General features: G+C 38.3%; 1 protein-coding gene across 3 annotated transcripts in view; it reads left to right on the top strand.

Moving 5' to 3' along the window:
* The window catches only part of LOC118001946 (E3 ubiquitin-protein ligase parkin-like), a 1,266,913-nt gene that overhangs the window by 253,052 nt on the left and 985,894 nt on the right, over nt 1-27,967 (top strand). The gene's annotated exons all lie outside the window — the stretch shown is intronic.

Raw genomic sequence — 27,967 nt, 5'->3', positions numbered from 1 at the left:
CCAGGCTGACATTCATGCCTGAGATCTAATAGAATAAATAGTGCCTGGGGATTCCTTGAACTTTATTCCACACCACTTCATTAATTCTGACCTTCTTAATTATGCATTAAAACAGCAAGCAGGAAGGACTGGAAGAACAACTGTGAGTGAGGGGGAGAGAGAGAGAGAGAGAGAGAGAGAACACACAGACTGGGCTTAGTGAATAAATGTTTACTGACTACAGGAGCAGCAAGGCACAATTTCTGTGTCTGTTCAATTTCTACCTTACTTATTCCATTTGAATCTTAATGAAGAAGGATTCGAATAAATGGTTCCAAATCAGGCTGCTCAGTCACTGTGCTGTGAGGAATTTGTAACCCAATTGTGACCCCTGGAGGATAGTCGCAAGCCTGCCTCCGGGGCTCGCTCGAGAAGGTCGCCGGCTCAGGGCCCGTCCACAACAGACCATCCAAACCCCAGTTTCTGTGCCGGTAGCCAGGGAAAACGGAAGCGTAGCAAAAGTCCACCTTTGTGCTTATTTTCGCCACGCCTCAGTAAAATTGTCCTTAGAACAGGCCCCCGAAATGTCAGAGAGTGAGCAGCGCCTGTCCTCTCCTATAGCACCACACTGCTCCTAAGGCTATCCAAGCGTCCTAGCCTTTCATCTGGGTGTTTCATTGCCAAGGGTGATTTCTGTAGCAAGAAGGGGAGAACTGGTGAAGGAAGTGATGCACAGCGCCCTCACCTGGAGGTGGAGACCTGTCATTTGTTGGGGGAGGTCAGCAAATACTGTTGAACGGGGATTGAAGTCCTTCTTTGTGAAAGCGTGAAAGACGGAATGCTTTCTGTGGGTGGAACAGGTGATGCTGAGGGACCCCTCAAACACGCGTTCCCCCTTCCTTAACCAGTGCCGATTAACTGCACTCCTGTTTATGGCTTTGTGGGGGCTGCTGCTGTGCACAGCGGGGCTGCTGGGTCGGGCTACATGGAAACCCCTTCTGGTATTGACATCCTATCATTGTCCTCTGTTGATATTTACTGCTACATCGCGAAATGCTTTCGAAATTTGGGTATACAAAGAAGCTGTAGAAATGCAAATCATCCCCCTCCTGCTCCACCGTGTCTTTGCTGATGGCTGGAGGCACGTGCTGATTGAGCACAAACTGCTGTGCTTTGCTTTTAGGCAGTTTGTTTTTATAAGGGAAGTGCCTGTGCTAAAAAGTGTTTCGCTTTTTTTTTTTTATTTCAGTCAACTAAAAAGCTTCTTACTGTACCTGCCAACCTCTAAATCCAAGAATGTTCCCTTCACAAATAAATGATTTTAAAACAGCTCCTTGAACCAAAATATTTTATGTTACCAGGAGTTTTGAAGTTTCAGGTTCTAAAGCTCTTCACCTTTACTGTTCAAGCTGATAGGTTAAACTAATTGCTATAGAGGATTCATTTGACAAACATGTATGTGTAAGATATATATTGATTTAGATTCTTTTTCTTTTGACACACACTTCCAATGTTCTGGGCTTCCCAGGGGCTCACAAAGAAAGGCGAAATTCATTCCTGCTTTTGTGGTGACTCTTTATTTAGGGGCCCTAAAAGCAACAGAAGTATTAGGTTGAACCATATGGCATAAAACTATGAAATTGCTATTTCATGTGGTCCAACGTAAGAATGTCAAACATGAGAAGCACCATATGGAAACTGAAATGTAAGTATTACAAGATTCTAAAGGTGGAGAAAACACATCTGAGTAGAAGTCACCAAGACTTTGTGCATGAATTGAAACTGGAGTAGGATTCCATAGATGGAGAATGAGCATGGAGTGTGCTTTCTGGAAAGCATGGGTCCCTGTTCTAGAAGCTAGAAGAGATGTTGAAGACTGGCAGGAAGGGAGCTTAGAGCTGTATCTTGCAGAGGTTTCATGCATGGAAATAGGGTGCTGTCGAGGGAAATGGGAGTCTGGAGATCCAGTCTGGTTGTAGGAAGGATGAGGAACTTAACCTGCATGATAAGGGGATGCCAAGGGAAATATATATGGGGATGTCTAGCAGGCGTTTGAGAACTTAGCTGTGGCACTTCGGGGCTCACTTTATATTTAAGGACGAGCTACCTAGAGCTAAATATTACAGCTATTGGGTTAGATGTGGCTGCCGAAGGGGCAGAGGACAGAGGCATGAGCAGGTCTTTTAGGCAGCGAGGGGAGAAGCCAGTAAAGGAGGCATCATCCGTCCAACTGATGCATTGGAGGATATTTTGGAAAAGGAAATTACTGGTAAAGAAGTATACCCGCTGTGAAAAGATGGGGGAGGATGAGAAGAAAAGAGCCTTTGGACTTGATGACCATAGTGATGACTCCAGTCCAGGGTTGTGGTTGGTGAAAGCCAGAGCGTTGGGTTCAGCGTGAGCTGCGGACTATAATGAGGAGGCTCAGCTTGTCAGCAAGGTTATATTATCTTCATTTCTAAGTGCATGGATTATACTATAGAGTGTTTACATCATAACTCTTAAGTATTTAGGGAATACCTAGTTTTAATACTACAAATTAAGGCAAAACAATTTTTCTTAAATGTATCTTACATACTTAGACAATGTGGCCTCTCTGTATTTCAGTTTGCTCATTTGTAAAGTGGAAATAATACTAGTATCTATCTCATTGGAATTTTGTGAGGACTAAATTAGTTAATTTATGTAAAGCTCCTAGAACAGAGTGCAACATATAGTAAACACTATGTAAATGTTAGCATTTATTAGCATCCTCATCCCCGTGATTATCATCACCATTATTAGGGACAACTTCAGAATCTAAGAGATCACTTTAAATAACACAAGACTACTTTCCATCATGAATTATGAAGAGGATATCTGCAATAAATTAAAGAGTTAAGGAATGACAATAGGATACATATTTGACTGGGGCAAATATATCTGTGTGTGTGTGTGTGTGTGAATGTATATCTATGTAGTATTTATACATTTTAAGTAAAGTGTATACTTTTAGTTAAATTAAATTTTAGTTTAGTTAATTAAAAAGAACTCTCTAGAGTTTGTAAATGAATTTGTGACCCTTACTTGTACAGGTTTTACTTACCTTAAGAATAGTGGAATTTGAGCAGTGCCTGGGTGGCTCAGTTGGTTAAGCATTTGACTCTTGATTTCAGCTCAGGTCATGATCTCAGGGTCATGAGATTGAGCCCTGCCTCAGACTCCATGCTGGACGTAGAGCCTGCTTGAGATTCTCTCTCCCTCTCCTCTGCCCCCCATCTGGCATGTACTTGCACGCACTCTCTCTCTACAAAAAAAAAAAAAAAGAATAGAATTTGAATTTGAATTTAGCAATCTTAAAAAGACTTTATACTTCCTCTAGACAACTGTAGTAAAAAATAGAAACTTATAGGGGTGCCTGAGTGGTTCAGTCGTTAAGCATCTGCCTTCAGCTCAGATCATGATCCTAGGGCCTCCTGGGATTGAGCCCCACATTGGGCTCCCTGCTCAGCGGAAAGCCTGCTTCTCCCTCTCCCACTCCCCCTGCTTGTGTTCCCTCTCCCGCTGTGTCTCTCTCTGTCAAATAAATAAATAAAATCTTTAAAAAAAAATAGAAACCTATAGCCATAGTGTTCAGCAGAGATTCCTAGATTCATCATGGTATTATTGCTTTTAAAATATATTTTTGTAAAGTGATTATTTGCCACATACTGTGTTTGTTATAAGCAAACTATAAAGAGTTGTACAATTTTTTCCTACTTCATAAACAATGTTTCTGTGCATGCTTTTATTATTTTCCTTATACCTACAAGTATGCGATATAAAACTAATCTTTGACTTAGTATGCATAGTTGCTTGGTATTTTTCTTTATAAGGACTTCTTGTCAGCTCTTGCAACAGAGTATTCAGGTCCCATTCACATGATGTGTCTCTCATTTTCCTAATCCCAAATCTAACATGCTCCATGTCAAAAATCTCTGAAATCACCTGTATATGATTTTGAATTTATTATTCAGAATTATACATGGAAAATAATATTCTAAAGTAGTTGTATAATTCAAAATGTATGAACTGTGTCATTAGATTAACTTACAATGACAGGGACTTGAGAATTTATCTAAGATTTTGTTTGAGCAGAATTCATTGTATTCACATGAGCTGTATTAATATCATTAGTATCAATATAAGTTTATTAGCCAGTGTATTAGAGTTCTCCAAAGAAACAGACTGGTAGGATGGATTCATCCATCCATCCATTCATCCAGCCATCATTTTTTTAATCTATCTATCTATCTATCATCTATCTATCTATCTATCTATCTATCTATCTATCTATCTATCTGTCTATCTAGGATAGACAGATAGATACATAGATGGATTTATTATAAAGAATTGACTCACATGATTATGGAGGCTGACAAGTCCCAAGACCTGCAATCTGCAACTTTAGTTTGGTCTCAGCTTGAAGGATTAAATCAGGAAAGGGAATGGCATAGTTTCAGTCTGAAGGCTGACAGCCTTGAGACCCAGGAAGAGCTAATGTTTCAGGTCAAGTCCAAAGGCAGGAAAAAACAAAACACAAAAACCCTCAAACAATGTCCTTGCTAGAGGGGCACTGAGAAAGTGAAATTCCCTCTTATTCATGAGAGAGTCAGTCTTTTTTAAAATTTTTCTCCCCAGGCCTTCAACTGATTGGATAGGGCCTACCCATATTGGGGAGAGCTGTCTGCTTCACTCAGTCTACCAATTCAAATATTAATCTCACCCCTAACACCCTCACATACACACCTAGACTTATGTTTGACCAAATGCATGGGCACCCCATGGTCCAGTCAAGTTAACACATAAAATTAACCATCTCAGCCAGGAAATGAGAAACCTGGTTATAGTTAATTAATGTTATAGGAAAGTTATTCTATTTGTATTCTTTTTGTAATAATTAATTATACTTGCAAAATGGGAAAAATGTCTTATTTTACATAGAAATATTTGTTTTATAAAAAAAAAATTCATGGGCGCCTGGGTGGCTCAGTCGTTAAGCGTCTGCCTTCGGCTCAGGTCATGATCCCAGGGTCCTGGGATCGAGTCCCACATCGGGCTCCCTGCTCGGCAGGAAGCCTGCTTCTCCCTCTCCCACTCCCCCTGCTTGTGTTCCTGCTCTCGCTGTCTCTCTCTGTCAAATAAATAAATAAAATCTTTAAAAAAAAAAAAAAATTCATCCAGGTGGATGTTCATAAATTCCTTTAAATACTCAATATTACAATGTTTAAAATGTAGATACACATTTGGAGACCATCATTTCATAAAATAGATTATTATTGTAGTAAATATTAAAGGGCATCAGTTTATTACTCCTGTTCTTCCAACTAAGCTTTATGATATGACATGATCTGAGTTTGGAAGACCAGAGACATTTAGACTTCACGAGCTTAGGTTGTAAATATCAAAGACAAATAAATGACCCTGAGAAGCCAAATTATTTAAAAACTGTGGCCCTACCCTCATCCCCACCAACAGTAACAAAGGGTGATGGAGAGTCTAGATTACCTCCCTTGTGAATCTATAATGAGTGCCTTACACACCTGCCCCCATGACAGTAATAAGCTACACCTCTCCCTCCCTGCTGGCATGGTAACACAAGGGTCTTAGAGGTGAGTTGGGATTTTCACAGTTGCTAAGTGGTAACAGAGACACTGTTACCACAGTGCCACCGGAGATCACGTGTGGTGCCAGAACATGACTCCCACCCGTCAATGATGAGGAGTCCCCATTTCACCAGATAATGAATGGAGACCTGGACTTCTGTTTCCACTGGCAATAATGAGATGGTGATCCCCTTTTCCTGCAGGAATAGTGTCAGAAAAAGCCAGGTAAAGCAGAAGGTTTAAATAAGATCCAGTGTCTCATAACATACTGAGAAAATGCTCAGGTTTCAAAGGAAAACCATTAAGAATCAGGAAGATCTCAAACTCTTTGAGAAGACTATCAGTAGATGCTGATATTGAGATGACAAAGATGTTAGAATTTATCTGATATTTTAAACAGCCATGATAAAATGCTTCGATAAGCAATTACAAACATGCTTGAAATAAATGAAACAAATAAGTCTGAGAAAAGAAATAAAGGATATAAATAAGAATAAATGGAAATTATAGAATTGAAAAATACAACAACAAATAAAAAGCTCACTGGATGGGCTCAACAGAAGAATGGAGGGGATAGAGGAAAAAATCAGTGAACTGGAAGACAGAACAGTAGAAATTGCACAATTTGAACAGAGAAAATAGACGAAAGAAGGCAGGAAGAAAAGGAAGGAAGGAAGGAAAGAAGAAAGAAAAAGGAAGGAAAGAGGAAAGAGAGGAAGGAAGGAAGAAAAGAGCAAGTTACAGAAATATGTGGGTCTATAAAAGAGCATTTCAAAATTGTGTCATCAGAGTCCTGGAAGGAGAGGATAAAAGAAGGAGGAACTAAAAGTACTCAAAGAAATAATGGCTGAAAATATCCCAATTACTACAAGTAACTGCCAATTTAGGAACCTGAAGGAATCCAGAATTTTGACATAGTCAAAGCAATACACACATCATAACAAACTTCTAGAAACTAAAGACAAGGAAAAAAAATCTTGAAAGCAGCTAGAGAAAATGTACAGCATAACCCAGAGATGTTGCAGGTTCTGCTTCAGACCACCACAGTAAAGCTGATATGACAATAAAGTCAAATGGACTTTTTTGGTTTCCCACTGCATATAAAGTTATGGTTTCACTATACTGTAGTCTATTAAGTGTGCAATAGCATTATGTCTAGAAAAACCCAATATACATACCTCAATTAAAAGAATACTTGATTGCTAAAAAATACTGTTATCTGAGCTTTCAGTAAGTCATAATCTTTTTACTGGTAGAGGGTCTTGCCTCAGTGATGATAGCTGCTGACTCATCAGAGTGGTGGTTGCTGGAGTTTGGGGTGGCTGTGGCAATTTCTCAAAATCAGACACCAACGGAATCTTTGACAATGCCTCTGTAGCTTGTGATGCTGTTTGTTAGCATTTTATCCACAGAACTTCTTTCAACTTTGGCCAGTGCTCTCAAACCCTGCCCCTGTTTTATCAACTAAACTTATGTCATATTGACAATCCTGTGTTGTCATTTCAACAATCTCCACACATCTTCACCAGGTAGATTCTATCCCATGAAACTGCTTTCTTTGCTCACTTGTAAGAAGCAACTCCTCATCCATAAGTGTCTGTAGTGAGATTGCAACAATTCAGTCCCATCTTCAGGCTCCAGGTCTAATTCTAGTTCTCTTGTGTTTCCACCACATCTGCATCTACTTCCTCCACTGAAGTCTTGAACCTTCAAATTGTAAAAAAAAGTGCAATATCCGTGAAGTGCAGTAAAGTGAAACAAATAAAATGATGTATGCCTGTACATCTTATGCAAAATGGAAAAGCAATTTCAATGGCAGTGGATTTCTCATCAGAATCCATGAAGGCTGGAAGAAAGTGGCACATTTTTCAAGTGCTGAAAGAAAAGAAGTGTCAATCTGGAAACCTATACCCAGAGAAAAGATCTTTCAGAAATGAAGAAGAAATTGATGTATTTTCAGATGGAAAAAAAACCTAAGATATATTGTCATCAAACTTCCCTAAAAGAATGGATCAAAGAATTCTTTATCAAGAAGGGAAATGAAAAAGGAGGAACTTTGGAACATTAGAAAGGAAGAAAGAACACAATAAGCCAAAGTATGGCTGAATATACAGACTTTCCTTCTCTTGAGTTTTCTAAATTATGTTTGAGGGTTGTAACGATGTCTGATGTGGTTCTATGTGTCGGAAGAGGAAATATTTAAGACAAATATATTATAAATGGAGGTAAAGTGACATAAAGGGAGTAAGGTTTTTATACTTCACTTGAAGCTGTAAAACGTAACTTGTGTGGTAAATTATCACTGATATAGTAATAGCTAGAGCAACCACTAAAATAGCTAAGACTAAAGTATAAAATGGTAATGACTCTGAATGCTCATGAGGCTATGGAAATATTGGGTCACTCATATATTGCTGGGGGGAATAGAAAATGGTACAGTCACTCTGGAGGAGAGTCTGACAGTTTCTTAAATACTAAACATACACCTACCCTCAACACAGTAGTCACAGTCTTGGTTATTTATCTCAGGAATGAAGACTTGTGGTCACACAAAGCCTAGGACATGAATGTTTATAGCAGCTTCATTCACATTAGAGAAAAACGGAAATAACCTTGATGTCCTTCAGTGGTAAATGAGTAAACCAACTCTGGTACATCCATATCCTACTCAACTGCAAAAAGGCACTAACAATTGATAATACACAACATTTTGCATGAATCTCAACGGAATTATGTGAAATGAAAAAAAGCCAATCCCAAAAAAGTCACATGCCGAATGATTCCATTTATATGACATTCTTGAAATGACAAAATTATAGAGATGGAGGACAGATGAGTGGAGGAGGGGATGGGAGCAGGAGGGAAGAGTATGCGGTAGTAAAAGGACAACAGGACGGCAGGAGGGACCCTTGTGGTGGATGTTCTGCACCTTGACTGTATCAATGCTGATGGTACAATTGTGTTGTATTACAGTTTTGTAAAATGTTACCTTTGAGAAACTAGGCAAAGGAAATCTAGGATCTCTCTGTGTTATTTCTTACAGCTACATTTGAACTTATAAATACCTTAAGATAAAATTTAATTAAAACAAAACAAACAGAAGTTCTACCATCTTCCACAGAGGAATAGAAATTATCTCTCCCTATAGAAAATAAATAAGCGTGTTATTTGCATCTATTTTAATGGGGCACTACTTCTTAATAAGTGATTTTCAATGTGAGAAACTAGTAAATAATTTAACTGATTCTTAGAGACATTTAAAGACTAATTCACACTAAAAGTATAAGGCCAATACAACATAGTACTTGTAGAAGTATTAAGACATCTTTCTTGAATTCTTGAACAGAATCATTAGCACCTTATGGGCTTGAACGGACATGATTAGTATTTATTTGTAAAGTTCTTACCAAATATTAAGAGAAACAAAAATAAAGTTTTTAATAATGTGTACTCTAGCTATACACATTTTCCAAATGGATTTGAAAGTCATGCACTATAGTTTTAGGAAAAAAATGAGCATCTTATGTAACCATTGTGGTTATGATGGTTAGAGGAAACATTCACTTAGAAAAATTGCTCCTCTTTTATTGGTACTTTACTTTTATGTTATAGAAGGAATTTGGGGATGAAATAGTTTCATTTATAAACTAAATGTGTTTAATTTTTTAACCTTCTCTCTTGAATGCGAGACAGAGGCTAGATTAAATTAGAACACAGAATGCACTTTAACCATGATTTTTTTTTGTTTTTATATAAAAGAAGAATTCTGCAAATGACAATATATATGGCCAAGATGTTTTATTTAAAATTCATTTTTTTTCCTCTGATTGTAAGACAAAAGGGAGCCAGTTTACATACCATTATACTCAGCAGTGATTTCTTTGTATGTAAAAGTACAGTTGTGTAAATGAGACCTGCAAACACTTCAGGAATAATGCAAACATTTTTTTCCAAAGGGTTGTCTTGCTAATGGAACGTTCTGCTGGCTTCATGCATTTAGGTAAATGTAGATCCCCTCTTGAGTTCCTTCAAAGTACTGGTTCATTCTTATGGTGGCTGGTAAGTCCTGCGAACTGTTAGAATCTAGAATCAAAGGATGGTAATCTGTACAGAGCAAGGTCTCACTCCCAGAAGTCCCTTATTTAATCTGCTTCTGTCTGCTGTTTATATGTGTCATTTGGAAAAAATCTCTGAATTACTAATTTTTTGCATAATTCAGTACCCTCAGAAATGTTATTTTTCTGTAGGAAGTCTTGACATTTGTGTGCCCCCGTGGACTTATAAAACGTCTTTGAGGATTGCCATGAATAAACGCAGACTTGAAGAAAAAAAAAAGTTGAGATTCTTTTAGCTTGTAAGAGGCTGAAGATAGAGTCTGTGGGTTTATTTAATAGGCTCATGCCTCTCAAAGATGTTTCCATTGTCCTTATTGTGCTCATTTTCCAAGATAGACGATATGTGAGGGAGTAAAACTCTGCAGCAAACCAATCCCCTAAATCTTAACATAGGATGCATTTTATTAGAGTATATAAGGGAAAAACCATATCTCGTAGGAAACTTGACAAGTGGAAGAACAAGTACACAATGTGAAATTTTATTACTATTCACTGAAGTCCTCAATTCAAATCGTCTATTCTGTTGTCTCTGTTACCGGACTCAGATTCCATCATGCAGTTGACCCAGTTGTGTTTTAAGAATTTGATACAGTCATTATCCTTCAGCGAAGGAAGTATCATTTAGAAGAAATGAGAATTTGTGCCCATACCATTCACCTTAAAGCTTCCTTTTTTTTTTAAAGATTTAATTTATTTTAGAGAGAGAGAGCTCCTGTGTGAGCTGGGGGGGGAGGGGCAGAGGGATAGAGAGAATCTCAAGCTGACTCCCTGCTGAGCGCAGAGCCTGACAAGCAGGCTCCCAAGGCAGCAGAGAGCCCAATGCGGGACTCAATCCCAGGACCCTGGGATCATGACCTGAGCCGAAGGCAGACGCTTAACCATCTGAGCCACCCAGGCGCCCTGACACAGGGCTCCATCCCAGCTCCCTGAGATTATGACCTGAGATGAAATCCAGGAGCCGGGTGCTCAGCCCACTGAGCCGCCCAGGCACCCCTCACCTTAAAGCTTTTAAACCAAAAGTTTGCTCACCCAGATTCTACCTTTTCCTTCTTTTCTCTTATCGTGTAATTGTAACAGGCCTGGGATTGTTATCAGAGAACAATGAAAAATTTTAAATGAAAAAGCTCTTTAAAACTTACAAACCAAACTTACTTATTGACCGATAAACATGAGACTATGTATTCCTCATTTTCTCTTTGTGGGTGGACTTGAGCTACAGCTTTAATTAATTTATAGCTTAATATTGGTAAATATTTGCTCTGCTCCCTTTTATTTTCTTTAGGTATGAATTAAATGGGAGATCAAGTTAAATATGTAATAAAATAATTTATTTTAGTTACACTTTCAGTGATGCCTATAAGACAGAGGAAACAACATTGAATGGGACCAGGAGAGTTTTACTTTCCTGTTTTAATATATTAATTTTTTCCCTCCAATTATTAGGTTTAATATTGATAAGAACACAATAGAAGTGGAATTAAATGAAATTACCTTTGGGTAAGTGGGTGTGGCCATACAAGCCTTTCTGAGGCCATGAAGGATGTGTTAAGGCAGCATTCTTTGGCCATGAACTAAAACAGAGGATACACAAACCCACTGGAATGGAAGCAAAACCTCAAGCTTTCCTGATTTGTGGTGCAAACTCATGATTATTAACTTGGTGTCCTATAACTAGTGTTATAGTCTCATTGATTTGTGGATTTTTAAAAGACAGCATTTTATGCATATGTGTCTTTACATAGACAAGCACACATTCTTTTGGGGAATGCAGTTCTTGGGAAGAAAATTGTAAATTTTGTGGGTGCATTTGTGTAATTGTATTTGAGGGTTTTATTCTGTCACTGGATTTTATTTTACCATCGAATGTTTCCTCCCCTGTTGTTGGATCTGGTCAGTTTGAATTCAGAAGTGCCACTCCTATGTCATTTAATATATAACCTAATTAATGGCAGAGAGCTGTGCTTTTTAAATTGATAGAGCATTCTGACATTAGAGGGAGAAGTGAGGAATGTGAGAACCGACTGATGTCTATGTTTTGGAGTACATCACAAACTTTAGTTCAAATGCGTGGGCTTTTGAAAGCTCAGTACAAGTTTTGCCAAGGATAGTTTCTGTTCATTTTTACATCCTTAAATATTTCAAAGGGAAATGGATCTGTGTGTTTGCATTCCATTTATGCATAATTCATCAAAACATCGTTCTGAAAGGAGAGAAAATAAAAACAAAAACTTACTAAGATATTTCTATTGTTATTTAAAACTTGGACACTAAGAACTTCAGAACCGCAAAAGTAGATAATACCCATTGCCTTGGTTTACCTGTTTTGCCCCTCAGTTTATTCTCATTTTGAGCAGAATTGAGTTGCATGCTTGTCTATGGAAGTCTAAATGACTGATACATATATTACAGGAGAGTTTTATGGTATTGTCTCCAACACATGCTTATTGCCATATATAACAGAGAAGTTAAAATTTCAAGAATGTCAGATGCTGGATGAAGTCATTTACTTAGAATTCTACTTGACTTTCTAGTCCAGTTCTAATGAAGTGGATATGAATCACTCTAAAGTCAGACTTTCTGGGATGGGCAAGTCTTTTTTTTTTTTTTTTTTTTTTTTTAAGATTTTATTTATTTATTCATGAGAGACAGAGAGAAAGAGGCAGAGGGAGAAGCAGGCTCCCAAGGAGCAGGGAGCCCAATGCGGGACTTAATCCCAGGACCCTGGGATCGTGACCTGAGCCGAAGGCAGACGCTTAACCATCTGAGCCACCCAGGCGCCCAATGGGCAAGTCTTTTAAATGTTTCCATCTCTATTTTTCTCATCTGTAAAATGGAAATAGTAATAGTGCCTGTATTTTTTTAGGGTTGTTTTGAGTTTTAAATGAAACGATACCTACAAAGGACTGATGAATAAGCAAAATTTTAATTATTATTAATTTTGTTTGATGAATAATTCTCAGAAGCAAAGAAAAACCTTTTATTTCCAGTGTGCAATCGATTCATCCTGAAATTTATTTTCTTTTAAATCTCTCCAAAAGAGAACAAGTTTACTCCCTGCCAGATTTCCTATTTCATACTTGGGATAACCTCAGAATGTCAGACCTCAGTATGTCTTACTCGTGGGAGCTCCTTCGATTTAAGTCTTACCATAAATTTTTATCTTACAGCGTAACCTATTCTAATGGAGTTTACCTTTTTCTTTAGTGTGCTGAATATATCTGGACACACCATTTATTCTGGGAGCAATTTTATAGAGTACTTACTATTCAAAATCTGTTTATTCAAGATTGCTCCTAAGAGTTTGTGAGTCACTCAAATTTAAAATAGAGGACAAGGGGGTTAGGAGAAAACACATTATATGGCCTACTTCAGTGACTCGTTTGTCACTTCTGTAATTTAAAAGCAGAATGGAAATGCTGAATTTACATAATCTATTATTTTGTAGTCCATTTAAAGGTAGTGGTATGGTTCCTGCTGATTAAATTAGTATCTTTTTGTGTTGGTATCTTTTTTGAGTGCTTTAAAAGGAAAAAGTTGGTTTCTCACATGTCAGTCTTCATATATGCTTATATCATATAATGTATATAATTGTTGATTTCATCTCAGTCTTTTACCTTTACCATGGTCTTAAAAATATATATATAAAATTGTATATCAATTATTCAATCCTATTCACTGCCAGTAAACAATTTTTAAAATAATCTGTTCCACTTACTGTAAAAGAGTATATGAGCTATTAAAAGACTAAATTAGTTAATGATAAAGTGGGAAATTCTTCTAATGATTGATTTCAATTTATTAAAAACACGCCATTGAAAGTTTAAAAAGTTTATAGTAAACAAGTATCAAGGAATATTATTGTTTGAAAATAGGAATAAATTCACTAATTCACTTCTAAGGCTTGGTTTGACTGGAAAACACACCTCTAGATTTTTCAAACACACCTTTGAAAAATACAGTAAGTTTGTTGAGAATCTTTGAGGGTTTGCTATTTGACTTGGTATTTTCAACTTTTGCTCGGGTGGAAAAATGTTGCAATGGTCTATCTTCTATTCAAAAGTATTGCATTGTCTTTAGTTTTTGTATTATTTTGGTTTTATTTATTATTTTTGACACAAGAGACTGATAGGAGGAATGCTAAGTATCAAACTACTTCTTTGAATATTTGAGTTTTGTCTATAAATAGTATTTTTATAGATACTAGAAAAATAAAAAAGAAAACAAGCACAAAAGACTGACAACTGTTTCTAACATCACATTCTGGCCTCTCATTAAATGTATCTATGTATGCATGATTTATATTCTCCTTATAATTTCCATGTCTCGCCCTCTCCAGCATCTTAATCACTACCCGCCCTGTACAAAGCAACGTCCTGGATTTTTTTCAGCAACACTAACAGGTTAAGTGCAGTGTTCTGCTGGTAAAATGGGTCTCCAGAATAAAAAGGTCTGGGGGTAGCTCTGGCGTTTCTGTGGTGTGAGCCCTCCCACCCTGACCTTTTTCATAGTACTCACATGATAATGCTGAGTAGAGTTGGGAAAGATGCTCCACATCTGTTCTTAGGTGTAGGTATGGGCTGGTTCAGCCCAACACTGGACTCCCTTGTCTTGCCTCTTTGTTCTTCCATCTTTGGACTTGTTGTTGCCCGTTTTAATCATAAGAAACCTTTGTTTACAAAACCTTTGTGTTTAGGATAGTTGTTACGCCTAGAAATTCTTTCTCCCTCTGTCTTCACTTCTATTTTATTTTACCTACATCTTGGACAAGCTCCTTTTGGCCATTTTTGAGCAGCGGAGAGGGCCTGAGACTCTGGAACTGACCTGATGCATGCTGGAAGAAGCCAGTGCCTGTCCCTTAGTGCGGTTTGCTCGTAACATGGCCATACTTCATCGTAGGATCAGTGATGTGGCTTCTGTAGTCACATAGTCAATATTATACCACTAGCTCTTCGTCACTAGTCTATATTTGAGCCAATTTTCTCATTACGCATTTGTACAACTGATTTTTTTAAAAAATTCTATTCATTTAACACTCTTTCATTGAGAATCCATATGTGGCACCAATAAGACATGGACCCTGCTCACAACAACCTTATAACCTGGTGACAAACATACAAGTAGGTCACAGCGCATGGGCTACAGGGCTGACCATGTGGCTTTGAATGCAGGCTGTCCTTTATTAGTTTTGCCAACTTTAGAGCCCTAGTTAACCTCTCTGTGGCTCAGTTTCTTCTCCTAAAATGAGAAAAAGACATCGCCTACCTGGGAGGGTCGTTATGAATATTAAATGAGCTTGTGCATGGAAAGGACTTACAAAGTGCTGGTCCCTTGCAGGCACTCTAGCCTGTAATCATTGTTATCACTGTTGGTAAAGTGCCCCTGGATGGACAGAACAGTTTTCTCTGCCTTGACCTGGCAGGGAAGGCGGCTAGGCTGTGGAGGATCAGAAGCTGAGACTTAAGAGATATCTAGACAAGTGTCCTATAGTAAAAAGGGAGAAAGACATTTTATGCAGAGATAATAAAGTATAAGAAGACACTAAGGTCTGAAACAGTTTAGAACTGCAGATATGTGTTGTGACTAATTGCAATGGAAAAGGAAGAACAAGAAAGGCAGTATCATGATGAGGGTGGACTGGGGTCAAGTGCTAAGGTGCCTGGATCATAGTACTCAGAAGTTTAGGTATCTGATCCTTGTAACGAATGTCCCCTGACACTCATGTCTACAGCATGCACACCTGGTGCACAGTTGTGGGAGAACAATCGGAAACAGGACAGGTGGGCTCCTACTCTCAGGGAGTATTCTTTTAAAAAAAAAAAAAATCTATTTATTTTGAGAGAGAGAAAGAAAGAGCACATGAGCAGGGGCAGGGGCCAAAGCAGTGGGAGAGAGAATCTGAAGCAGATTCCCTACCGAGTGCAAAGCCTGACAAGGGGCTTGATCCCAGGACTCTGAGATCATGATCTGAGCCCAAATCAAGAGTCGGACATTTAACTGACTGAGCCACCCAGGCGCCCCTCAGGGAATGTTCTGTTTGGGGAATTATACCAACAGTTTGTATGGAGGGTGTGATATAGTGGGGGGAGTAATAAGAAGTGGGTGCCCAGGCACTTAGGAGAGCACTGCAGGATGAGAAGTGCTAATGTCTGAGCTCAGGCAGTGACAGCAGAGAAGGGCATGCAGGAAGGGCTCTGAGGAGAGACCCAGGATAGAATCTATAGGGTCAGTGAAGGGGTAGGGATGGCTGTTGTGTGTGACCACTAGGATGAAGGATGACCGCCTAACTGTAGGACTTCCGATTTCCTGGTTCATTGGTTTATAATAATCAAACAAATATGGATTGAGCTGTTAACGCATGACTTGTGATTCTTTCAGTGGTGGAGGAGACGGGCAAGGTCTCTGTTCTCATGGAGCTGACATCCCATGAGTAGTAAAAGGTAATTAAACATTTTTGTCAGGGCATCATGAAGATGAACGGTGCGTGTTAAAAAGGACAGAGCAGAAAGATGTAAGGGACCTGGTACCTGATGGCATCATGGAGCCTGGGACCAACCCAGGACAGCTTTTATCTAGATGTCTTTTCACCTGTGGAAAAGAAATCCCAATTCGGTTATGCTTCTGGTGGCAGTGTTTTGCTACATGCAACCAAACTCAGTCCTAACTGCAAAACGAATGATAGTGGTCCATTTCAGATCATTGTAAGTGCTTAGAAGAACAGAAAACCAACCCAAGACGGGTGGTACTACCTTATATTTAAGAAATTGAGGAAAGGCCTCTCTTTGGTGGTGATATTTGAGCTGAGACCTGAAGCAGTAGGCCCTGGGACTATCTGGAGGGGAGCATTCCAGAGGGAGGGAGCAGCTCGTGTCTCCACCTGGAGTGGGAGCTCGTGAAGCATATTTTGGGGCCACAAAGAAGGTAACTGTGGCTGGAACTTAGTAGAGGCAAGGAGATTAGTTAGGAGGCTAACGTCGTTGTTTGGGGAGACAATGGGACTCACCAAGAGGGCCAGCCGGGGAAATGGCCGCAGTGTACAGATTTGTGATGTTTTAGAGGTTGTCTCAATAGGTCTTGCTGCTGAACTAACTGATATGAAAGAAAGGGAAGATGTAAGTATGACACGCAGATATTTGGCTTGAATACAGGTTCCATGTCGGTACCACTAGGAAGAAGGCAGAGTGGAGGAAAAAGAGAGATGCCATTGGGGGAGGGAGTTTAAATAAATTTTAAGTGGAGATATCTAGAGGGAGTTTGGTTATATGAGTCTTTTGAGGGGACAGAATAGAACAGAAATATAAATTTGAGACTCAATGTTCGACACTCAGTGTCAGAAAATAATACGTAGTAAGACGCATTCTTCAGTTAAAGTTTATTTGAGAATAGGGCGCCTGGGTGGCTCAGTTGGTTAAGCGACTGCCTTCAGCTCAGGTCAGGATCCTGGAGTCCCGGGATCGAGTCCCGCATCGGGCTCCCTGCTCGGCAGGGGGTCTGCTTCTCCCTCTGACCCTCCCCCCTCCCATGCTCTCTGTCTCTCTCTTTGTCTCAAATAAATAAATAAAATCTTAAAAAAAAAAAAAAAAGTTTATTTGAGAATAGACACATATGCTCCCAGTCCAGATGAAGTTAGATGTAGAATCCAGAGGAATGTAGCAGAAATACATGGAAATTGTGTTGGTGGCTTCGACTTTGATTAGTATCCTTGTTCTCTTGCCGGGCCTGACATTAGCAATATTGATTTCCTTTACAGGTCACATTTCAATGATAAGCCAAAGATGAATGAATGGTTTGTATGTAAACCATTGTATCAAATTCGGAGGGGTTGTGTATTGGTAATTGTTACTGTAAAGTACTTCGGAATGCCAAAGAGTATGGGGACAATATAACAAATACCAGTATACCCACTCTTCAGCCAAAGGAAAAAAAAATGACAACTAACACTGAAGCCCTGAATATACTTCTCTCTGGTTCTGTTCTCCTCTTTACTTCCCAAAGAGGTAACTTTTATCCTGAATTTTGGAATTTGCTATTGTCATCTGTGTTTTTAGTACCCTTTTTATGTATGCATTTATCATTCCATTAATTATATGGAATACTAGTAATTTGCATGTTTTTTAGCTTTAAATAAATGATAGTTATATTGCAGGTCTCTTATGCAACCCAACTTTTTTATTTAGCCATATTTTGAGATTAATCCATATTACTGAGAATTAATGACTGTATAAATAAACATATAAAAAACAGGACTATAGCTGAAACATTTTTAATGATTTTTTTCAAATATGAATCATATGTAATTATTTATGATATTGCTTAAATCACTGAGTATGATATTGTATGTGTTCTCCAAAAAAGGTTTTTTGGTTCTTTGTTGTCTTATTTGGAATATATAATACTTTGCTAACTTGTGATTGGATTTGTTTTCTTGATCAGTATTATTGAGATTGAAGGTTAATCAGGTAAAATATGAGAAGTTCTGCTCTAAAATTAATTAGCAAAATCTTTTATGTTTCAATGCTTGCCAGATACCAATTTGATTTTATTTAGTCCTCTTTAGGGAATATGTTTGAGAAGGTAATGAAATTTTGCATCCAAGTTCACTTGTTATCAGGGCATACTAGATACTCTAATGAAGGTCAAGAACTTTTAGATATGAAGTGTATTCACTGGGGTCTTTGAGGATCCTTTGTATAGAGTAAATCAAAGGCATTTGATGATTTTCTTATGTCTGATGTTGGTATCGTCATTTAATTTACTTGGTCAGTGTTTCCATATTTTATTATTTCACAGTTAATGCCACGTATCTGGGTCTGTTACTGGTTATGTGCATTCATGAGCAGCCTTTTCCACCGACAGCAAGACAATCTGGTAGAAGAGGAAAAAGATACCGTATCTGGCACTGGCTCTTAGATCTATCATCTGTTTATCTTGGATGGCAAGCAAGTTAGTTAATGTCCCTATAGCTTAGTTTCTTTACTTGAGAAGACAGGGATGAGAGTATTAACCTTGCAGTTCTTGTGAGGGTTAAACAAAATAAGGTTTGCAAAGCATCTCACACAGTGCCTGGCACAAGGCAGGCGCTCAAACACTTCTTTCTTCCTAATATATAGTTCATCATTAATTACACATTGTATATAAAAAAATTGCCAAGTGAGTATCCTTTCTAAGTTACTAACAATTGCCAGCAGGTATATTAAGCAGATTCTCTCTGACCGTCAGTTTAGGTTGTAAGAACGCCAGTGGTAGGTTCTGGCTTGTGAGCATGTCCTCTCAGGGAGGAGGGTGGGAGGGGTTCCAGTTTTTATTAGGACCCAAGTAGTGGATTTGATCCCACTTTTAACTTGAGCTCAATCACGTCATTTGGCTTCAGTTTGCAGTGCTTGTTTTTCAAATTTAATAACAGGAAAGAAGAGTATATAGGTAGAGGATTAAATCTGATTAGCCCTAGAATTTCAGCCATCTCATCTGTCCAGCTCTAGAAAAGTGCTCAACAGTTAAAACTGTTGAAGTATCCCCCTTTTCTTTTACTTATCTCTTAGTGAGTGTTCATTTTGCTTACACTTTTCATGACTCAAAACTACAGAGGTTTATTCTGCTTTATGTTCCCTAAATTTTAATATAGTTTCTTTGAAGGTTTTCTTTTAAAAATAATAAGGATACCATTTTTTTCCCAAAATATCTGCTATAGCCTCCCTTTATCAGAATCTCCTGGAATTGAGGTGGGGAAGTTTGTTGAAAATGCAGTTTTTTGAGACTTGCAGGGCCTGTGTGGCCCTCCCAAAAGCTACATGAATCTCTGGCAGTTTCCCCTAACTGGCTGCCCAGGAGACTTTCTGGGCCACAGGTACATGCTCAGTTTGGGACCTGTGGGTCTAGATTTTACAACTCGCAGCCATTCTATCTACGGGGCGGTCTCTCAGCAGCACAACTTTTTTTTTTTTTTTTAAAGATTATTTATTTATTTATTTGAGAGAGAGAGAATGAGAGAGAGCACATGAGAGGGGTTAGGGTCAGAGGGAGAAGCAGACTCCCCGCCGAGCAGGGAGCCCGATGCGGGACTCGATCCAGGGACTCCAGGATCATGACCTGAGCCGAAGGCAGTCGCTTAACCAACTGAGCCACCCAGCCACCCTCAGCAGCACAACTTTGGACTAATAAAAGATAAGGGATTCAGTGTGATTTAAATTTATGCCTAAAATTTTGACCGCACACTGTGGTATTTTAACTGTAATGCTTCCTACTCTAATTTCCTAAAAAATTCCAAAATTAGGAGAGCAATAAGCAGTTATTTCTTATTGTGCAAAATAGCCATTTCTCTCTCTCCCTTTCTGTCTCTCTCTCTCATAGAGTTCCTAGTTGTCTGCATAAGGAGTTTGAAAATGACAAAAGCATGAAAATGAAAATCTAAACTTATCACCTCATCTTCCAAAGGTGGTCTGTCACACGCTGGGACGCTGGGGCAGGGTCCTGTAGGTGTGGAGTTGTTGCAAGGCTAAGAGCCAGGCTTGGGGGCCCGACGGCCTGACCCTGCCACGTGCTGGCTTTGCAGCTGGGGAATTTGCTTGACCTTCCTGTGCCTCTGTTCCCTTGTCTTTAAAATGAGAATAATAATTGTGGTATCACTGTACATTTGTTTATCCTCGCAACCTCATTGTATTTAAAGACTGAGCAAGTACATATAAAATGCTTCAGTTCCTAGTACGTAGTAAGTGCTCAATTTTAGCTGTTAGTAATTTAATTTTTAATTTATTTTGGTTATTATAAATAATGCTGCCTTGGCTATCTGTGCACTAGTTTTTACATGGACATATATTGTAATTTGCCTTTGGGGTATACCCGGGAGCAGAATTACTGGGTCACGTGGGGACATATGGTAACATACATTTGACTGCTTGAGGAACTGCCAGACTATATTCCAAATGCCTGTTGGTATTTATATTTATTTTGTTTCATATTAATAATCAAGAGATGACAGAGCACTGAGAAGTCTACTATTAAGGGGATGATATAGAAAATATAATTGTCACTTTCATACTTTGGGTTTGGGCTACCTGGTGTGTGAATTCCAGCTCTTAATTTCTAAATCGAAGATCTGTACACACTTTCATAAATGGAGCTGCAAATGAAAAGCCATAAAAGTAAAAGGCATAATCTGGTGGGAATGCTGTTAGCATCAGGGCACACTGCAGTTCCCTGGTATGTTCCATTCGAGGGTGCTTTCATTCCAGATGACACCATCTGGCCCCAAGTGTTCAGCAACTTGTGCCTTTAAATGCAAGCCCGTGGTCATTAAAGTGGGTCAGACACATTTTGAATTGGGAGACATTTCAGTAACTCCTCTTCTAGAGAACAAATATTTCTCTTAAACTTTTTGTCATTCCTCACTCCTCTCGGTCATATTCCCGGCCCCAGCATGTCACGATGTGATCGGTCTGACATGCTTTGCACAATGTGGATCCTGTCCCAGAAGGCAGGGCAGCCGACAGGTGGAAAGACAGCCGAGGCCAACCCCAGATCAGTATGTTAATTCAAAAGACTGTTGTAACACGAAGAGTCCAGAGATGACTGTGTTGTGGCTTTGGTTTAGAAGTTGGCGTGTTTTCTTTTGGACCTTTGAAAGGAAAAAGAAAAGAAAAAAAAAAAATCACTACTTCTAACCGGTATAGGTGGTTTGTATCACAAGAATGGCAACATTGCCACCATGAACAAGAAAAAAAAATTCCTTAAGAGTTTCAGTACCATTGTTTGCGTCTGTTACCCTGAGATGTTTGATTTTTTCACAGCCTGCATCTGCTTAATTCAAATTATGCACATGTCTTCTCCGGACTGTAATTTCTTCCAGCTATTAAGATACTGGAGTGGAAGATCTACGTATTTAAAACAGCTGCTTAGCTCGGAGGGCTGCTTTGTGTTTAGCTCTTAAAACTGGACCATATATTTTCAAGGATTTCCATCCTTTTTAAAAATAATTTATTTTGTCAATTCTTAAGTTGATTCATTTAAGTGTATGTAGAGCTTTTCATTGTTCTGTGTCCAGAATCTATGTACAGAGGATGATCCATTTTTACTCAAATTTCCATTTTGGAAAGTAGAGAGTATGCCTGAGATGCTCTGTAGAAATGTAAAATATTTTCCTCGATCTGGTCTGAATAGGTACTCAAATTATTAGCAATAAAACCAGAAAAAAATTAAGTGGATTTGAAAATATAGTAAATAAACATTTTATCTACCTACAGGAAAAGTCTGGAAATCCCAACTTTGGAAAAATTGATTGATACATTTCCCACAAACTACACACACAAAATTTTCCTGCCCAAGATCAGGATTAAGTTTATCAAAATGCTTCCAAATAAAATATACTTATTCTTCTGCTTTTAAAGCATATAACTGCAAAAAGGAGAATGAAACAAATAATTTAGTGATATTGCTCCCAACTCCAGCCAGAAACATAATTTTCTTCTTGGCACAGACTGAGTGGACTTGATCAGATAATTAACCATCCTTCGTACTTCTTAGCAGAGGACAGGCTCCTTCAGAGCTAGCTGAGCTCCCCTAGGATAATCCTTGATGTCACTGGGTGGGGGTGGGGCTGACGGAATCATGTGGTAGGGAAAATGTAGAGTACTTAAATCAGGATTTTTTTAATTCAAAAATACAATTTAGAAAAATAGAACAGAATGTGCAGATACTAACGGTTAATAATTTTGTCGTGGTTGTTAGCCCTGGTGTCAGTGCAGACCAAGGATCATTAGCACACAGGTCCTCAATTGCCAGGCAGGTATTTTAAAGTGTATGACGTTAGAGATAAAATCCTGGAAGGTGATGAAGCCTTTGGGGAACTAGAGAATGCATGCACCATAAAGGCATTATTATTATTATTATTTTAATGTTTAGAATTCAGTGCAACCAAACAACAGGAGTCAGTGTTGCAATCTCTCCAGTGGAAGATGTCCATTATCCATGTTCTTGAATGTAATTCATGAAGACCTTTCATTACTCAAAATGTTCTGAATGATATATTCTAAAAATACCTTTCCTCTTTAAGTTAAATTTGAGGGATTTTTTTCCTAACCTCTTAATTAAACTACACATCACTGGATGTAGGAAGCTTTTGACATAAAGATATTCAGATATGCAAGTGATAGTCATTCATGAGTAGCTTTCAGGGTAGCCTTCACACCAACTGTTGCTACCTTTTGAAAATTTGGCAACTCCAACTGCCTTTATTTAATTCCCCCACTTGCTGTGATGCTTGATTGCCTGCACACAATTGCTTCGTATTGGTGTGCATCACTGTGTCATTTGTTTGAATACATTTAAGCAAGAAGAAAATGAGATTACACTTATGTTAAAATTTAAATATTTGTAGTGCTGCAGATGCAACCAACTTTCCATTGTGCTGTTTTTCTGTAAGACCAGGTAATGGCAGCCACATTAAACCTATTCTTCTGCAGAATGGCCGGCAAGGTCTTCTTTCCCTTGATTTGCGGCCACATCCTCAATTTCAGAAACATTAAGAGGGAGAAACAGGCTTCCCGCGGAGCAGGGAGCCCGATGTGGGGCTCGATTTCAGGACCCTGGGATCATGACCTGAGCCGAAGGCAAACACCTAATGACTGAGCCACCCAGGCACCCCCAAAATGGTTAATTTCAAATCTTTCCTTTTTAAGTCATGTGGGTCTAATTTATAATTGTCTGTTTTCACACAAAAATGTATTTCCCAGTTTGTGGCCTGTGTGACTTTGGCTTTGGGCATCTGAGGAAACAGAAAAAACTCTTTTGCCTATAAATGAATATTTTTAACTCTTCCTTTGAATCAGATATCCTTCACCTTCTGAAATACAATAATATAAATTTTTACTGCTCTGTAAAATCAAAAGTTTTAGGAACAAATAATAATTATACAGAGCATCTCCACTGATAGAAAATCCATTGCTTTTGAAGATAGCCTAATTCATAGATGGGCATCAATAGCAGTTTTAAGAATGCTCACTCTATCTATATCTATATAGTATAATCTTTACACTTTCTATTCTGATTATTTCACTTTGTCTTACTTTATAAGATAATATTATTTTAAAACATCAGATGTTCACTGGAGAATGTCATGTTTAGGGTAATCATAATACTTTTGTCCTAACAGCAGTTCATACCTGCTTGCCCTTACCTATTGCAGAAACTATTTTAATGTAAGATGATTTTTAAGTTTTAAGTTTGTATTCTAGAGCAACAAGCTCCGCCCATTTTCTGTATCTGTAACAGACCTTCCACAGGTTCCTGAGCCTGTGGGGTTCGACCTAGCACCCCGCCTGTGCCTCTGCCTCTTCCCCTCCCTGGCCTGAACCTCTGTGCGCCAACTCTGCACAAAATGAAGCTATTCCAGTTGGTGATGTCTAAGATCTATTCCTTTAGGCAAAAACAAACAAACAGACAAAAACCCCAAACAAACAAACAAAACATGCAAAGGTGGCTCGAATGGAAATATTAAAATTTGAATTTAATCCATACATTGAGCAAAACCCAAGGAAAAGAGGCATGGCAGTGTTATGAGGGTGTAGGAGGGTGACTTAAGCAACTGGGTAGAATCAAAAAGCCAAAATATAAAGTTTGCCATAAGGCAATGTTTGTTGCCTTCTTGTTCTTGTTTCATTTTGTCAATGATACCTTGCTGTCTGATTAGTTACTATCTGAGACAGCTTATTAACTTTGGTCTGTTTTCTTCCTGTCTGTATTTTGCAAACCTTTCAAGACTCTCATTTGCCCCCCGCCCTGCCCCAAAGCTAGCTAACTCAAATGTGTAGACTCTTCCTAGCTCCTATTTGTGGCTCCATAAATCACATACTCTTGCAAGCTGTGTGTCGCACTCACTGAAGCTGATGGGGATTCTTTATTTGTTCTGACCCCCAGATATCAAGGACTATAAAAAAATGACAAGTAAATAAGCTGCGAGACATTTTTCAATTTTATAGCCGTGAGATGTAGAAATAACTTATTTCGACATGAGCTATAGACAGACCGATTTTTCTAGTCTTGATAAGCAAGAATCCCCAAATTTGCATATTTAAGAAACTTGTGGTTATGAAACATTCTAGACATTCTGTCCATGTTCTCCTGGTATCAGAGTTTCTACATGAAAACAAAATATTGCCAGCAATACGTTTATTAAACTCCGATGAAGTGACCACTAGTCCCTTACCCTCTCAGTGATTTTTTTAAATGTTCTAATCCAAAAAAGTTGATTCTTTTTATTAATTCCATGTCTGCAAATCTGTGTATTCCATTTGTGCAAATATAATCCAAATATGGATATCTATATTTCCTGTTCAATGCATTAGTTACCCATCTGTAAGCTTACGGTTCTCAATTTTTTCCTAGTTGGGCATAAATAAAATATAGGCAATAAAATTTAATTTGAAATTCAGCTTTGGGAAGAGGTTATCTATCAAGTATTGGCCCCTGGAAAGCACAACTGTACTTAACATATCATTGTGAATGCTTGTAGTAGTGAGAAAGGGTCCTTCTTAATTGTCTTAATTTAAGACATTCAAGACCAAGGGGATGGATTCTCTTCTCATTATTGCTAGAATTCTATGGGATGTCAGGTGATATAGCTCAGTTAAGTAGTTTCTACCCCACTTTGTTCTTCTGATTGCTGTTCAAACATGCACTTGCCATGGAAGTGTACATATTTTCGTTCTGTAGGAAGGTGGTGGTATATATTACTCCACAGTGAGTGCCACGCCCCGTTCCTATTCTGTTTATTATTCACTATTTCCCAGAATCCTCAGCACAGGATACACTCTGGGTCGAGTCTTGCTCTAGACATACTCTCTTCCAGCCGGACATTGTACTAGTTCAGCAGTTTGCTTCAGGGGAGTTCAGCTCCAGAAAGTTACTTTGAGCCTTTGAGTGTGTAATTTATTGTTCGAGTATTCTGATACTGATTTTAATAACTGTTAATCATTTGTAGCCAGTAGTATGGTGTTGTTATTTAGTAGGTTCAGCTTCCTAATCTGTTTTTAACAAAATTAAATCTCATCTCATAAGCAACTTCCTTTCTATGAATGTTGCCTTTTAAATCAGAAAATAAGCATCTCAGCTGTGAACAAAAGAAGAATATAATTTTCTTCACAGGAAATTTCTTTCTCAGTAATCAAACATTCAGTTTAATTTAAAGCAAAGGGAATTCCATGGTCTAAATGAATAGCAGGATTAACAGATTCGGATTACCAATAGAAGAAACAGTTCTTGTGTTTTTAAAGTAATTTGAACATAGGTAGGATGGGGTAGGGAAGTGGGAATAAACAGGTTGGGGAATGAATATGGTCTTTAAAATAAACTCACTTTACATCATTGATTGTATTAGCCCTACTCTCCTAATAATGTAGTTAATTAAATTGATAGGGGATTTTTTCAATTATATTTAAGACAAAAAATTCTAATCCTTGATTATGTATTTTTTCTTGATTGTATATATTTTATTGCCATGTGTATATTTTTTTTCCTTGCAGGTGGTATTTAAATGATGAGGATATTAAAAAAGGATTATTAAATAATGATATGTTTTAGCTTCTATAATTTATTACCCACATTCCACAGTTGACAACTGTCATCTCAAACAATATTACAGTCCTCTTTGGGGTAGAGAAAAGAAAGAAACCTAACATCTGTTACATGATGTTAAGCTTCATTAAAAAAAAAAATCTTGTTTCTTATATAGTTCTATTTAAGCAGTCATCTTTTGTATAAAAAATTACATTTGTTAATGATTAATCAATAGTCATTCTGGTATAGAAACCACACACATACATCTCATGGTTTACTATTTTGTTAAGATATTTTGTTTTCTTGGTTAAGCTAGTCATATCTTTTTTTTTATATATTTTATTTATTCGTTTGACAGAGAGCACAAGCAGGGGGAGCAGCAGAGGGAGAGGGAGAAGCAGGCTCCCCACTGAGCAAAGCACCCAATGCAGAACTTGATCCCAGGACCCTGGGATCATGACCTGAGCCAAAGGCAGACAGAGGCTTAACTGACTGAACCTCTCAGGCGCCCCAACCTAGTCATATCTTTTAAAATAAGATCTTTGTTTTGAAATACATTTTTAAATACCTAGCAGATTTTTTTCAATTGTCTTATAATTTTTATCTTCTAAAATGTCCCTGAAAGATTAACTTCTAAAAAACAAATTTCACAATATTTCTCTTAAAGCAGATGTTTAAAACTTAAAATCGTGTGTGGTTTCAGGTAGGTTTTTATAAGAAAGACCTCAAAGGGCTATATAAATATATTCATTTCTCTCCTTTTCATTTTTCCATGACTCTCTAATGATAGCCCCCACATTTAAGCCCCCAGAATTGTTTTCAACTGTGTTCAGTTCAACAATGAGCCAAGCCAGTGTATCATTTCCTCACATCCCCTTTTTTCCTCCCCGTTACCCTGCTCAGGAGCCTTAAATTCTGCTGATTTGGGCCTAGAACTGGCTTCCTTGAATCTTTACATGTCTCAACCCCGCAGGGGAGCACAGAGCCAGACTCCAGGATAGCTGAACAGATCACTAAGGAAAGGATTCCTGGCTTGGAACTGGCAAAGAATGTGTTTTGAAATGGAATCACAAAGAGGGCATGATTCACTGAGAACACTTTAAATGACAGGGAAAAAAAAATAATCTTCAGTTTCAATCACCCCTGCTCTCCTTCTTCTTCATTGATATGCACAGTGCATCCTCTGAGGCAGGCTTTCTGACAGGAAAAAAGAAAAACAAAAGGAGGGTTTTTAGCAAGGGGGACAGCCACAGCCCTAGCTTTCAGTCAGCAACCAAATTGGAAAGGGCATTCATTCCTTTCCCCGAACGTGGGAAACAGCTAGATGCAGGGGATGGTCTTTCCATTTGAATAGTTAGTTATAGTTGAGCTGCAGCTTTTTGGGGGCATGTTTTTCAGTTTATTTCTCAATTCAGCTTCGAAAGCTATCCAGTTGAGATAAACTCTTGTCAGGGCGTGGGACCCAGATGATGGGGCAAAAGAAAACTTCGTGGTGGCCAGGGCCATCCCCACACCGATTGATCTCCAGCTGGAAGGAGAAAAAAAAAAGAAAGAAAGAAAAAGACTTTATTCTTTGCAAGTCATCTCCGCGGGAGCAGAAAAAGCAGCAGGGAGGTTTTCTTTCTCCAGAAGCAAGCATTCACGGCTCTAAAGGCAGAGTGTTAGCGAAGTCCTTCTGAAAACAAAATGCCTAGATTGTGCGGCTAA

Source organism: Mirounga leonina, unplaced genomic scaffold (genome assembly GCF_011800145.1).
Source record: "Mirounga leonina isolate KUSES-001 unplaced genomic scaffold, KU_Mleo_1.0 Mir_55, whole genome shotgun sequence".
In the NCBI taxonomy this organism is placed as follows: domain Eukaryota; kingdom Metazoa; phylum Chordata; class Mammalia; order Carnivora; family Phocidae; genus Mirounga; species Mirounga leonina.
The sequence above is the reverse complement of the archived record's forward strand: the minus strand, read 5'-3'. Positions and strand labels throughout refer to the sequence as shown.